Here is a 14,510-nt window from a genome sequence, read left to right as displayed (position 1 = left end):
GTTTAAAATAAGAATTTTCATCACATCCGTATTTAATTACAATACTATGTTAGCTAAGAACGAAAGCAAGCTATTCTTTTCGTCTGGTCCTCTAAGGATAGTGTCACATTACTGGAATTCAGCAAAATTTTATAATTCTCTCTAAAAAGTAATTAAAATTCGAAGGTATATTATTCCTCTGCTCGTCTCTTCTTAAGTCGTAAGTGCACCTGCTCCCATCACGCAGGTTAGTTGGACCAGGTGGCTGGCCAGTGCTGTGCAAGTAAAATGCTCCGGCAAAGCTGTAGTCCCTTACTATCGCTCAGGCGATGTGCGCGTAACGCTCAGCGTAGAACGTATCCCTGTTACCGTAACTGAATGTTCTCTAGACAAGTTGCCTTTCGCTCCACGTGGAACGAACTCCAAATAGATTCCAGCAAACGCGGAAGGATACATGCAGTACTGTTTACATCAGGTGTATTCTTACGATGACCACATTAGAATACAGACGACATCAACCGGAGACCAGCGTCGCTGCCGCGGTGTAAGCAAGAGGTGGTTCAAATGGCTGTGAGGACTATGGGACTTGATTGCTGAGGTCATCAGTCCCCTAAAACTTAGAACTACTTAAACCTAACTAACCTAAGGGCATCACACACATCCATGCCCGAAGCAGCATTCGAAACTGCCACCGTAGCGGTCGCACGGGTCCAAACTGTAGCGACTAGAACCGCTCGGCCACAACGGCCGGCGCGGTGTAAGCAGTGGACAAGCCTGTGGCGCACCGTCGAGCCTACGTATCCAGTGTTGCGAGCTGTATTTGAGCACTGGAAGTGATTATGCAATGAAATACACTCTTGGGTATTCAGAAATGTGCTTCATAAGGGCTCCATGGAAGCACCCAAAATACTGCAAGACTGAGAAAAGCTATTTCATTTGAGCCGTTGCAGCTGTTTGACCAGTGGTGATATCTTTCTGTCACGGATCGTTACAGCTGGCAAAACCGTTGAGCGTCACTTTGAGCTGGATAGAAAAAGGCAGTCACTAGAGTCAACCATCAATAAATTGGCAATTCGAGGCACTTCCCTCTGCTAGCAAGACAGCGTGATATTCCTCTGAAATAGTGTCGTTGTCTTTCTCTTTGTAGGGTTGCGAAAAGGGACAGCCATTAATTTAGAGGCACTGTAGGTTGTTAATCAGTAAGTAATGGTCTTATATTACAGCAAGATAGCCTGTACCTCCTACATGTTATTGACATATGTCTTCTTCCCCTCCCCTCTACATCCCCCCCTCCCTTGCTATACCATATCCCCTTATGTTTTAACAAATTTCATATTCATTGATAAGTTCATCTTTGTTTCCATAACATATATTTCTAACAAATATTTCACAGCTCCCCTATCCCCCTCTCATACCTGCATTTCATGCAGTATTTATTTTTACTGGAATTGATTGTCCAATTCATATTGTATATCCTTCACGTGTAATCTGTTGCCCCCTCACATTCACATTTTATTCATGAGACATGACTTTACAAGTAATTATACAATGTTCTATTATACATCTTTAATATTTTTTATAGAAGGTATCCCTTTAATGTTTCCTATTTTGTTAAAACAACCTAATATGTTTTCTAATACCTGCTTGACTACTTACATTGTTAAAAGGTCGGTGTACAACATCCCTTCATTGTATCTACGGTCGTAGCTTTAAGATGACAGTGTTTGAAACCCTATTGTCTATATGCTCGTTTGACTGATATGATTAAAACTCATTAATTCCTCTTTTCACTAATGTATAACACATAGCCTCAGAGGAGGTTAATTCGATGTTTTCTTATTTACTTTTTATTAATTTCACATTTCACGTTTTGTAAAGATATTTTCTCCACGCATGTCACTTGACTGTATGCCTTTTTATGATAATACTTTGTTAATATGGTTTGTTAAGTACGTTGTTCGTTAATCCACTTCACTGCTATCATCGTTCCCAAATTTATGTACTCCAAAATACTCCAAAGATCTCACACTCACCTGTGATAGGTATACATTATCGATGTTACTGCTATAGACACACTCTTACGATCTGTATCCAATATCCACAGCTATATACTTTTAATCTTTGCTATTAAAAAGTGTTTTTGCTAAACGTCCGTTACAATTTTCTTCAGTCTGAAATCTATGATGGTCTTGTCTGCGTCTCCTACATATCTGTGTCCTTTGGAGAGTATTTATTGTACCACAAGCTATGTTTTCGTACCTCATCGAAGTTGCTTACTTGAAATGTTGGTTACGCTTTGTAAGTAATTTCTACGTTATTTAACACCATGATCTTTATTTTGTCAGCGCGTACTTCAATGCGTGATGCTTTTAATAATTTCCACACGAAATTCTGTCTCGAAAGCAAGCAGAACCGAAAGAGATTCTGGTCAAACATAAAGCACACTAGTGGCAGGACACAATACCTTCACTGCGTGGTAACAACGATAAAATCATTGATGACAGTGCCACTAAATCAGAGTTATTAAACACGGTTTTCCGCAACTCCTTCACAAAAGAAGACGAAGTAAATATTCCTGAATTACAATCAAGAACAACTGCCAAGATGAGAAACATAGAAGGAGATATCCTCGGTGTAGTAAAGCAGCTTAACTCACTCAATAAAGGGAAGGCCTCCGATCCAGATTGTATACCAGTCAGGTTCTTCTCAGAGTATAATGATAAAATAACTCCATATTTAGCAATTTTATACAACCACTCGCTCACAGAAAGATCCGTACCTAAAGACTGGAAAATTGCTCAAGTCACACCAATGCCCAAAAAGGGAAGTAGGAGTAATCCGCTGAATTACAGGATTATATCACTAAGGCCGATTCGCAGTAGGGTTTTGGAACATATACTGTATTCGAACATTTGAAGTAATTCGAAGAAAACGATTTATTGACACAGTCAGCACGGATTCAGAAAATATCGTTCTTGTGAACCACAACTAGCTCTTTACACTCACGAAGTAGTAAGTGCTATCGACAGGGGATGACAAATTGATTCCATATTTTTAGATTTCCAGAAGGCTTTAGACACCGTTCCTCACAAGCGACTTCTAACCAAACTGTGTGCCTGCGGAGTATCGCCTCAGTTGTGCGACTGGATTGTGATTTCCTGTCAGAAAAGTCACAGTTCGTAGTAATAGACGGAAAGTCATCGAGTAAAACAGAAGTAATATCCGGCGTTCCCCAAGGGAGTGTTATAGTCTCTCTATTGTTCCTCATCTAGATTAATGACATAGGGGACAATCTGAGTAGCTATCTTTATTTTGTATTCAATGCGAGATGCTTTTAATAAGGACATACAGGATGGATGAGGCCACGATATGCAATCCAATTTGGCGAAATGTTCTCTGGTTCTCAGAATTGTCTGTGGGAGTACCTTGTTGTGTTAGTGCATATAACTTTTGTATTCCCGTCAGGCCAAACACACCAGAAACGGTTCTTTGTTCAGAGTCTTCTCACGTGCCTCTGAATTAAGAATTGTGATGAGGTGAGGCTATACACCTGGCAAATAATTGTGAAACTTCAGCTGTTTATTTTTATAATAAATACTACCTACCGGTTTCGATCAGTAGGCCATTATGAAGCCGATGCCTAACGGACAGTTAAAACCGTTAAAGTGCACAGATCACAATATCTATATCTACGTGATTACTCTGCTATTCACAATAAAGTGCTTGACAGAGGGTTAAAGGAACCACCACTACCATTCCACTCTTGAAAGGCACGCGTGAAAAACGAGCACTTAATTATTTCTGTGTGTGCCCCTCTTCTCTCGTAAATCCACTAATTTCGGCAGTTTAAGTAATGCCTACATACAACACATTTTGTATATGATGAGAGCGTAATTCATTCAGTGACAACGTGGTTATGACCACAAGAAAAGACCGTTTCCCAACAAGAAATACACATTATCGTACAACGCCGATGTAAAGACATAACAACGTGCCGTGACGTCCTAATCAGTGGCCTCTGACAGCACCACGCATATCATATACGTCGTGTGGGTTGCAGCAATCTCAGGCTCTACAGCTCACACGATCGCAACTGTGGAACTCCGGCAAGGCAAGCAGAGGGCATCCACAGCGTTCCCGCCACGCCACAGGCGGTGTACACTGTGACACTAGACGCCGTTGCCTAGCCACACCTCTTGCTATCTACATGACACGTGCTGAAAATAGGCTCTCAAGTATCCATCCATGAGGCTCTATTTAGTCCGGCGCACGAGCTCTGGAATACAGTCTCGGCGAAGCCAGAAGCCGTAAGGCCCTCATCTGCACCTCGCCAAGGACTCAGCAGCCGCCCTGGACAGCACGCTACACCCTCGGCCCCAGGAACCAGCGTTTGGTGATGTGCCAGCTGGAACTTGGTATCATTTGCACTGTTTTTCTGCTGACTGACAAGACACAGTCATAATTTAAAGTTTTATAGAAAGTTTTCCTCTCCATGGTGTCGTGATACAGCAGTGTATTAAAACTACTGCTTATTTATTCACTTTGGTGAATAAGTAAACTAATTTCAACGTCGCAAAAGAGACGTTCAATATTGTTGGACTCTTGAAACATCTTTAAGTGGAGTACGTATGTAATATTTAGTCAGGTGTTTCTTGCTTCTATAAACCGAAGTTGGATGCGGACTTATATACTGAAACCGAGTCGAGGAAAGCTTTCTTCCTGTTCCAGTGAAAGTTCTGAACAATTCTTTATTTGGTTACTCTAAGTTGTTATTCCGGAGCCCCGGTAGCCCCTGGGGCCCGACAACCCATATTACACCACAGAGGTCAGGGTCGTCTATATCCAAGGCGTACCAAAATCACCATGGTAAACACAGGCTATTTATATAAAAGGTAATGAAAACAGACAGTCCGAGTACTGCTTCCTGCAGGGGGATCTCGAGCCACAGCTTGAAGGATGTATCACTACGCCGAAACCAGATTGGCTGGAGACAACTATTTAGGGGCTAGAGCCAGCCCCGAAGTTCAGTTCACTCCAGATGCCGACCTCGTGAACTTCGACCGTTGTAGATTACGTCTTCGTCTCTGAATTGGACTTTCACTAGTGTGTGTGTGTGTGTGTGTGTGTGTGTGTGTGTGTGTGTGTGTGTGTGTGACCACGAACCTTTGTGGAAAATTAGAAGTTAACTTTTTGTTTGCCTCAGGAAACTTTTACTGTTACCGTTATTGTTACCTTTCTTTTGTTGTTCAGTCATCAACCTTGTAAACGTACATAAATAAAAGTTGTGTTTGTGAAAAACTGCGAACTGTCAGTCACTACATGAGTGACTGACAATTTCATTGATGAAGAAATTTCATTTATTTTGTTCCGAACACTTTTGTTCTATTCAACTTCACAGAAGTGTTGCGACTGTCCTTTTAACAAATTTGTGCGATTCTGACTGCTTACCTTCTTTTTCGGATGTGTCTCGACAAAGGGACTAATTCCATTGTGATAGGGAATTTGTAGAAAAATAGTACATATAAAAGAGATCTGTCTGATATTGTTAGCAATTTCTACCTCTTAAGAATAAAAAACGTTGTTCTGAGTTAAAATTTCTGGGCTTTTTTCATTGAATTACAACTCCTAATTTAGTCTCTGAATCATGTTAGAACTGCTCCTAGCTAGTGGATTAGAGAGACGCTCCTTTCTCTGCGACACTGATGCGTAAGATGCCACAAGAACGTTCAGTAGGAAATGGCCTCTACGGCTTGGGTTCCTCTCAATGCCTGCCCACAGATCAGGCAACAAGATCAAGATACTCGCTGGCGTGTTCTGAGGAAAATTTCTGCCCATGTTGTAGACTATCGTCAGCAACCTCCAGTTCTTGTTTGACTTTGTTCTGTCAATGTTCGCCAGGACTGTTTTTTATTCTGCTATATATTAAGAAATGTGACTTGATAAGAAACACCTAATTTTGCCAATGAATTCAGCGCATCAAAATTTTAAATCCATGCATTTGCACACCAGACGCAGAAAATTTAAAGTTAGTTGACTAACTTTATCATCTCTCTTTATACACTGAAAATCCCCTTCAGTATCCTCATATACTTTTCTGTAACTTCATCTTCTGCTTGTTACGTCGATATGTGTAACAGAACTGTTGTTCTTGGTGTTTGTTTGCGTCGATTCTGAGGAGATTAATCCTGTCACTGAACTGTTCATAGTAACTCACTCTTCGACCTGTCTCATTATTCGTAACTAATCTTATTTCTATTTCATCATTTTCAGCAGCTGTTGATATTACCCTATATTCGGGCAACCATGACACGTTTTTAGTTACACACTACATATACTGTTGGTACTCATTGGTATATTTAATGCAGTGGTTTCCATTGTCTTCTGCATCCTTATTCCCTTTATCATTGCTGGCTATCATGTTTTCTACGTGCAGTTTCTCATAATGGGAATCAACAGGTTGCCTCAATGCTCTGCCCACTACTACAACCTCTTTGACATGGCTTTTGGCAGAATGAGCTGGACTTCTTATCCTGGAAGTTTTCAGCCGCCACTGTTGACCATTTAAATGTAAGAAGTAACTGTTTGTGAGCCCAGGATCCAGGACGTCCCCCACCACTTCTGATGAAACATTTACGTTTGACTTTTCCTAACTTAAATATTTTCATAATTGTACATAAAAAGCAAAGAAAATCTAACTCGTGGACCTAGAAAAAGTAATACTATAGTATGTAATAATACACTCATTCACTCTTAAAACGTAATTTCTCATTATTCTGAATTCCTTTATATCTCTTCTTTTTAAAATTTATATCTATTCTCCTTTACAAATAAATGATTTCTGATATTTTGTCGAAATCTCATCACTTTGACATCTAAAGTAACTCAAGTCTTGCTTCTTCCTTTGGTAAGAAAATACATTAATAAAACAACTTTCTTCTCCTTCGTTGTATTTTTCCTTTTTACCTCTTTTACCCTACTTCGAGTCTGTACATTGCTTTGAAGATACAAGTAACATAATTAGGAGAATTAATCACAAACAGGAAATGTAAGAGTACTCATCAATGTACATACTGGTCGTTATATCTCAGATGCAAAGATACCACGCTTCTGTAAAGTTTACAAATTGTTTTGTAATTCCATTTTGTCAGCAGTTCATGAGGTAATGTGGTTGCTCCACACTTTGCGGAATCGCTAAACCCTGTCTTTCTGATGTTGCCACATAGTGCAGACCTACGAATTGTCCCGATAGCAAAATTATCGGATCGAGTATCGCTTTTGTTCTGTTATCACAGATTCTTGTATAGTACCATACTGCGTTGCTGTCCTCTGTAGTTACTGAAGCGTTTGTTGCGTCCATCCCCAGATTCCGCGTGGTGACACTTTAATCGGTGTGTAAGTGTACCCTCTGTATCACACGTATCACAAGTGGATGAATCCGCAAGATCCATAAAATATAGTTCTGTGCACACTAGAACCATTTCATTCAAGACTTTATAACAGTTTTTCGTGACATCTTGTGTAATCTGTTTGTTGTGAATATTCTCCCACATCCCAGGCAAATTACATAAGGGTATTGAGATTCCATTCTGTTAGGACTGGACTTTTATTACCAATGTGCTATTACTTCTTTCGCCTGCACCTTATTCCTCGCCTCCGGTAGTAGTACTCCACTATGGCTGTGCTGAGGCACACGAGCTTTCAATTTATTTTTCTTACACTAACAGTTGGTACTTGGCTTCCAGTTTGAACTGCTTTTATTCGTAGTTTCCTCAGGTTGGTAGAGCTGAGTTTTGATCTACTAAGGGCTCTATGTACTAGTAATACTTTGCATTCATCGTCACTGTCTGTTAATGCAATTCCACCTCGTTCAAAGGGTAATGTTAGTGTGTTCTGCCTTACTTTCGATACTGTAACGGCATACGAATTACCCAATAGCTTATAGCTCAATTTTGACCATTGGCGTTGGTGCAAGCGAAATGGCCGCTATATAATACACTTTAGATAAGATGAACTGGTCCAATAGTTTTACTTCCTGGATCATAGTGACGCTTGTCTTGGGCTGTAGTTGTATCCTCGATCACATTTTGTTACTTCTTGTTTTTGTTCCTGTGGGTAACTATCGTCCGTCTGGCTCTAACCGTTTCCCTAAGTTCATTACCTGGGATTTGTTGCAGTTAATCGTGGCCGCTGTAGCTTCATGGTAAGTGTAGGTTAAATGCCTTGGGGCGTGAGATATCCGGTCTGGAGCTGACACATATGTGGTCAGATCATCTGTAAGTACGCGACTTATGATTTTCTTTCTTAATAAGATCGAGCCTGGAACGAGCTGTTAGGTTCCCTGAAGACAAGTCCATCAACAAACAGCAACCGTGACTGACTGACCGTTGCACATCGAATGGTCCAGTTACGTGGATATTGATCACGATTTTGCACTGGGCTCCTTGCCAAATTACACTGACAAGATTCTTAATTTCTGCGTTGCTTATAGTAGAAAACTGTGAGTGAACTTACCGAAAACTTTAAAAAAGCAATAGATATTACCTAGCCCATGTTTTAACGATACTGTTTATGGCTATTATGTCAAGGCTGTCAGAGAGTCGATTATACTGCGACCAGGGACCGCGCATGTTTGGAAATCTGCTTCCATATTTTTCATTACGTACCTTAAGCCTGCATTTACGGTCGAACTTGCGTTCACCAACCTCATAGGCCTGAAGGATTCGATGTTTGGTTCAAATGGCTCTGAACACTTTGGGACTTAACATCTGAGGTCATCAGTCCGCTAGAACTTAGAACTACTATAACCTAACTAACCTAAGGACATCACACATATCCATGCCCGGGGCAGGATTCGAACCTGCGACCGTGGCGGTCGCGCGGTCGCATACTGAAGCGCCTAGAACCGCTCGGCCACACTGGCCGATGGATTCGATGTTTGTTGACGTATTTCTTTGGCACCAGTACGATGAGCCCCTCGTGAAAATATGAAGCGAGCTGTTGGACGTTCTATGCGTCATTTAATGTGTTAATTAGCTCTTCGTTTAGTATATCCCAATAAGTGAGAAAACTGTTAACCGCTTCTGCCACTTTACGATAACTTTTATTTGCGCTGATCTTCCTTTATATCTCAAAAGTATCTGTTTTCACCTATTGAATACCGTCTTTTGCAAACATCACTATATTTGCAGTTTAAGAGCTCTTGAGACTTACATCGTTTCCTGCAATTTCATCGGCATTGTTAGTTTCAACTTCCTACAATAACGCAGTTGTACTTAACTGGTTTAAAACAAAGCATTGGGCTGTATATGTAATGACACGAAGGAAACGAATCTGGTTTCTGCGAGAGCAATGTGTGAAACCTTCGACGATTACCAAAGGAGATTACTGCCAAAAGATCTTTCACAAAAACCAAAGAAATTGCGGTCGTATGTAAACTAACTGACAAGAAAGTTACTGTCCAATCACTCATAGACAAGACAGAAAGTCAAACACAGTAGCAAAGCAGAACCAGAGAGGCTTTCCTCTGCACTGGAAAACCCAAGAGTATTGCCCCAATTTAACCCTAGTACCACCGAAAAGATAAGTGAATTAGATGTTACTGTTATTGGCGTTGAGAAACAGCTGGAATTTTTAAAATCAAACGAATCTCAAGCGCTCGATGGAATCCCTATGGTATTCGATACCCAATTTAGGGCTGAGTTACATCCTCGTATAATCTGCCGTAGATAGCTCAAACAGAAAACCGTGCCTATTAGTTGGAAGAAAGCGCAGCTCACACCTGTCCACAAGAAGGGTAACAGAAGTGATCCACAAAACTACTATCCAATATCCTTGACATCCATTTGCTGTACAATCTTAGAACATATTTTTTGAGCTGAAACATAACGAGCTACCTCGGACAGAACGACCTTCTCCCTGCCAACCAGCAAGGATTTCGAAAAGATCGATCACGTGACACCCAGCTAACGCTTTTCTTATACGACATCCTGAAAAGCATGGATCAAGGCAGTCATACAGATACAGTGTTTCTCTATTTGCAAAAAGAATTTAAAACAGTGCCACATGTGCGCTTGTTATCAATCGCTTATCAAGTGGAATTTGTGACTGGAATGAGGAGTTTTTGACAGGGACGACGCGGTATGTTATCTCGGATAGAGAGTCATCAGCAGTTGAAGAAGAAACTAAACTTTGGGTGTCGCCTACAGAAATGCATTGGGTCCCTTTCTGTTCATACTGTATGTTAACGACGTAGCGGACAACATTATAGTTAACTGAGACTTAGAGATGATACAGTTGTCTACAATAAACTATAGTCTGAACAAAGCTGCACAAATATTCATTCAGACTTTGATAATTTCCAAATCTCTGCGCAGAGACTGGCAAGTTGATTTAAGTGGTGCACTTAACGAAACGAAAAAAAGTAGTTTCATATGACTGTAATATCAGTGTGTTACAGCTGGAATCGGTTAGCTAATCTGAATATCTGGGTGTACAGGTATTCAAGACATGAAATGGAATGAGCACATAGGCTCAATCGTACAAAAAGCATGTAGCAGACTTCCGTTTATTGGTAGAATACTACGGAAATGGGATCAGTCTAAAAAAGGATTGCTTACAAATCACCCTTAAGACCACTGAAGTGTGTAAAACCCATATCAAATAGGACTAGGAGGTGACATGAACATATACAGAGAAGGGCAGCACGAATGTTAACAGGTTTGTTGACCCACAGGAGGGTGTCACAGAGACGTTGAAAGAACTTAACTGACAGACTCTCTTCAAGAGATGAAAACTATTCTGAGGAAGTCTACTAAGAAAGGTCCAAGGAGCGGATTTAAATTGTGACTAGGAAAACACAATAATCACCATCGTACGGCTCCCGTAAGGATCGTAAGGACAAGTTTACATTAAATATAGTACCCACAGACGAACTCTAACAATCATTCGCCCAGCGCTCCAAACGTGAACGGAATGGGGAGAAAGCTTAATAACTCGTACTGCGGGACGTAGTCTTTCCCATGCAATTTACAGTGGCTCAATTCAGTCAACAGATGCAGAATGTAAATACTATGTCTATTTCAGCCACGTATGAAACGGAAGATGAAAATTTAATTGCAGTTGGGAACTGGGATTCGACAGTACGAAAAGAAAGAGAAGCAAAAGCTATATGTAAATATGGACTTGTGGGAAAGGTATGAAACAGGAATCCCCCTGGTAGAATTTTGCAGAGAGCATAGTTTAATCATAGCCAACGCTTCGTTTAAGATTCATGAAATAAGGTTTTATTCGTGGAAGAGACCTGGAGACACTAGGAGGTTTCAGATTGTTGTATAATGCTAAGACGGAGATTTCGGAACTGGATTTTAAATTTTAAAGCATTTCCAGGGGCAGAAGTTTACCCATGCCACATTTTATCGGTTATGGAACGTAGATTGAAACTGAAGACATTGCAAGAAGGAAGAAACTTCAGAAAATGGGACCTCTTAAGTGTGAAAGAAACGGAGATTTAGAATTTCGGAGGGAGCATTGCTCAACGGTTTACTAGATACAGGGGAAAGAATACAGTCGAAGTAGTTTCTGCCCGGGACCCATTTTCAAATCATCGTAACATAGTAAAAAACGATATTCCCGAAAATGCAAAAAGCATGTCAAAAATGTGCAAACAAATGTTTCAGGGCATCTGCATGCCCTGTAACTGTTCGTAGGCACATTTGTGACATCGGTTTTGCATTTTCCAAAATACCATATCTGATTATGTTACGACGATTTTAAAATGTGCCCCTGACTACTCAGTGACTGAATAACAGAAATGAATTCTGCAACTTTGTCTGGTTTTTCGTTATACTGATTAAAAGAAATTACTGGCCCATAATTATTCCAGCATGCTGGAATTCCGAATGGGAACCTTGGAGACATGAAATACTGAAGGCAGCAGAGAATAAAATAGCTAAAAACACAAGGTCTAGCAGAAATCCATAGATAGCACAGAGATAATCGATTTAACTGATGAAAGTAGAAAATACAAAAATGCTGCAAATGAAGAAGGTGAAAGTTAATACAAACGTCTGAAGAATGAGACTGGCAGGAAGTTCAAAAGGCTAAGCAGGAATGGCTACAGGAGAAAAATAAGGATTTTGGAGCATATGTCACTATGCGAGAGATAGATATAGACTGCAGGAAAATTAAAGACGCCATGGGGCAAAAAAACAATTGTATGAATATCAAGCGGTCAGATGGAAAATCAGTCCTAAGCAAAGAAGGGTAAACGAAAGGTTGGTTGGTTGGTTGTTCGGGGAAGGAGACCAGACAGCGTGGTCATCGGTCTCATCGGATTAGGGAAGGATGGGGGACGAAGTCGGCCGTGCCATTTCAGAGGAACCATCTCGGTATTTGCCTGGAGTGATTTAGGGAAATCACGGAAAACCTAAATCAGGACAGCCGGACGCGGGATTGAACCGTCGTCCTCGCGAATGCGAGTCCAGTGTCTAACCACTGCGCCACCCCGCTCGGTAAACAAGAGGTGGAAGGAGTCTATACAGGGTATGTGCAAGGCAGATAAACTATAAACCAGTATTATGGGAATGGAAGAACGTAGATGAAGATGAGAGATACGATACTGTGAGAAGAATCCGACACAGTACTGAACGAGTTAAGTCGAAACAAGGTCTTGGGAGTAGACGTCATTCCTTCAGTACTACTGATAGGCTTTGAAGAGCCAACCATGAGAAACGTCCTCCATCCGGCGTGCAAGATGTCTGAGGCAGGCGAAATACCACCAGAATTTAAGGAGAATGTTATAATTCCAATTCCAAAGAAAACGGCTCCTGGCAAGTGTGAAAATTACCCAACTATCAGTTTAAAAACTTATGGCTGCAAAATACCAAGTCTCATTCTTTACGGAAGTATGGGAAAGCTGGTAGTGTCCGGCCTAGGAGAAGATCAGTTTGGATTCCAGAAAAATGTAGCAACACATGAGGTAGTACTGACTAATACTTATCTTAGAATACAGCTTAAGTAAAGGCAAACCCATTTCTATAGAATTTGTAGGCTTGGAAAGTAATTGTAAAATGCTGGCTGGAACTCTCTCTTTGAAATTCTGAAGGTAGCAGAGAGAAAATACAGGGAGTGAAACGACATTTACAGCTTGTACAGAAACCAGTGCTAACTCGAAGGGCATGAAAGGGAAGCAATAGTTGAGAAGGAAGTCAGGTTTGTACCCTATCCCCGATGTTATTTGTTCTGTACATTGAACTAGCCGTTAAGGAAAGCAAACAAAAGCTTCGATTATGGATTGAAGAAAGGGAGAACAAATAAAACTTTGAGGTTATCTTATTACGCTACAGTGGTGTCAGAGACAGAAATGTCTTAGAAGAGCAACTGAATGGATGACGGTGTCGTGAAAGGAGCATGTAAGATGATCCCTTGTTGTTCCTGATCTTGTAATGTGTCCGGAATATGAACTGAGAATAATGCGCTTCGATCTATATCCCCGCTTGCTTCTGTTTGACCCTGCAATCCCCATCTTCTTCACTACCCTTCTTCCCACAGGATTTTCCGCAGATAACTGGTTCAGCTTCAGAGTGAGGCACTTATACATTCTATCTCGCTTTGCCATAGGTTGTTTATATTGTTTTGCCCCTCTTCTTTACTACTCGGCACAAGTAAGTCTTCTTAGACTATTCAGTCGAAACTTTGCATTTCTATACCAGTACACTCAGTTTTGCACGTCTGTAAGTCTCCTTGGGTTTCTAATGGTGAATCCGCAGTTGCTTGGGCTGGAGTTCCACGGAACCGTCAATCGCGTCGTCCTCAATGAGCCCTATCGCGGATGTTTCTGAGCTTTTTGTTGAAAACAGTTCGACCACAACTGCAATTTTCTTTGCAGGTCTGGGTGTTTGCCGTTTGTTATCTTTATTTTACTAATGCCAGCTGATCTATAATCTTCAACTTCATTCGTAGCCTAGGCTTCAATGTCAGGTGATGGATAATTATTTGGCGTTACTGAGTCGTTCTGACTTTTCCTACTTACTCCTAAAAAAGAAACGCACGTCCGTTTCAGACATTTGTAATATCACTGTTGTGTTCAGGATCACTGTCTACACGTTCGGTGTCATTCATAGCAAATGAATTACTTTAGGCTTATACGGCACCGTTTGCTACCAATTCGGCACTTATTCCTGCTAGGAACTCCGAAATGTTATTGTGTAGTTAGGTGGTAATCAAGATAGAATTTTCATCCGGAATAGTCCTGTTTAACGCGATCTGTTTCATTTCACATGAAGCAAGCTGGTAATTGCTCCATTTGTGAAATGTGTGCTTGACAGCCATCAGTATTCATTCTGGACGATATCTTATTCCGTTTTGGGTGGGAAACTGATAAAAATTTGCCCATACCTCGTTCAGGACTGCACAAACATTGACAAGTCAGCAAATTGAGTTTTTTTACTGTGTGTGGAACTTTCAAAGTACGTTAGAGACTCGCACATTTGTCAAGTAGGCTTCGACTGGATTAACAGCAAACTTATAGACTG

General features: G+C 40.8%; 1 protein-coding gene across 1 annotated transcript in view; it reads right to left on the bottom strand.

The window, feature by feature from the left end:
• The window catches only part of LOC126335559 (UDP-glucosyltransferase 2-like), a 470,415-nt gene that overhangs the window by 440,578 nt on the left and 15,327 nt on the right, over window positions 1–14,510 (bottom strand). The gene's annotated exons all lie outside the window — the stretch shown is intronic.

The sequence above is a fragment of the Schistocerca gregaria genome, chromosome 2 (genome assembly GCF_023897955.1).
Source record: "Schistocerca gregaria isolate iqSchGreg1 chromosome 2, iqSchGreg1.2, whole genome shotgun sequence".
In the NCBI taxonomy this organism is placed as follows: Eukaryota; Metazoa; Arthropoda; class Insecta; order Orthoptera; family Acrididae; genus Schistocerca; species Schistocerca gregaria.
Note: the sequence above shows the minus strand (reverse complement) of the source record. Positions and strands in the feature narration are given on the sequence as shown.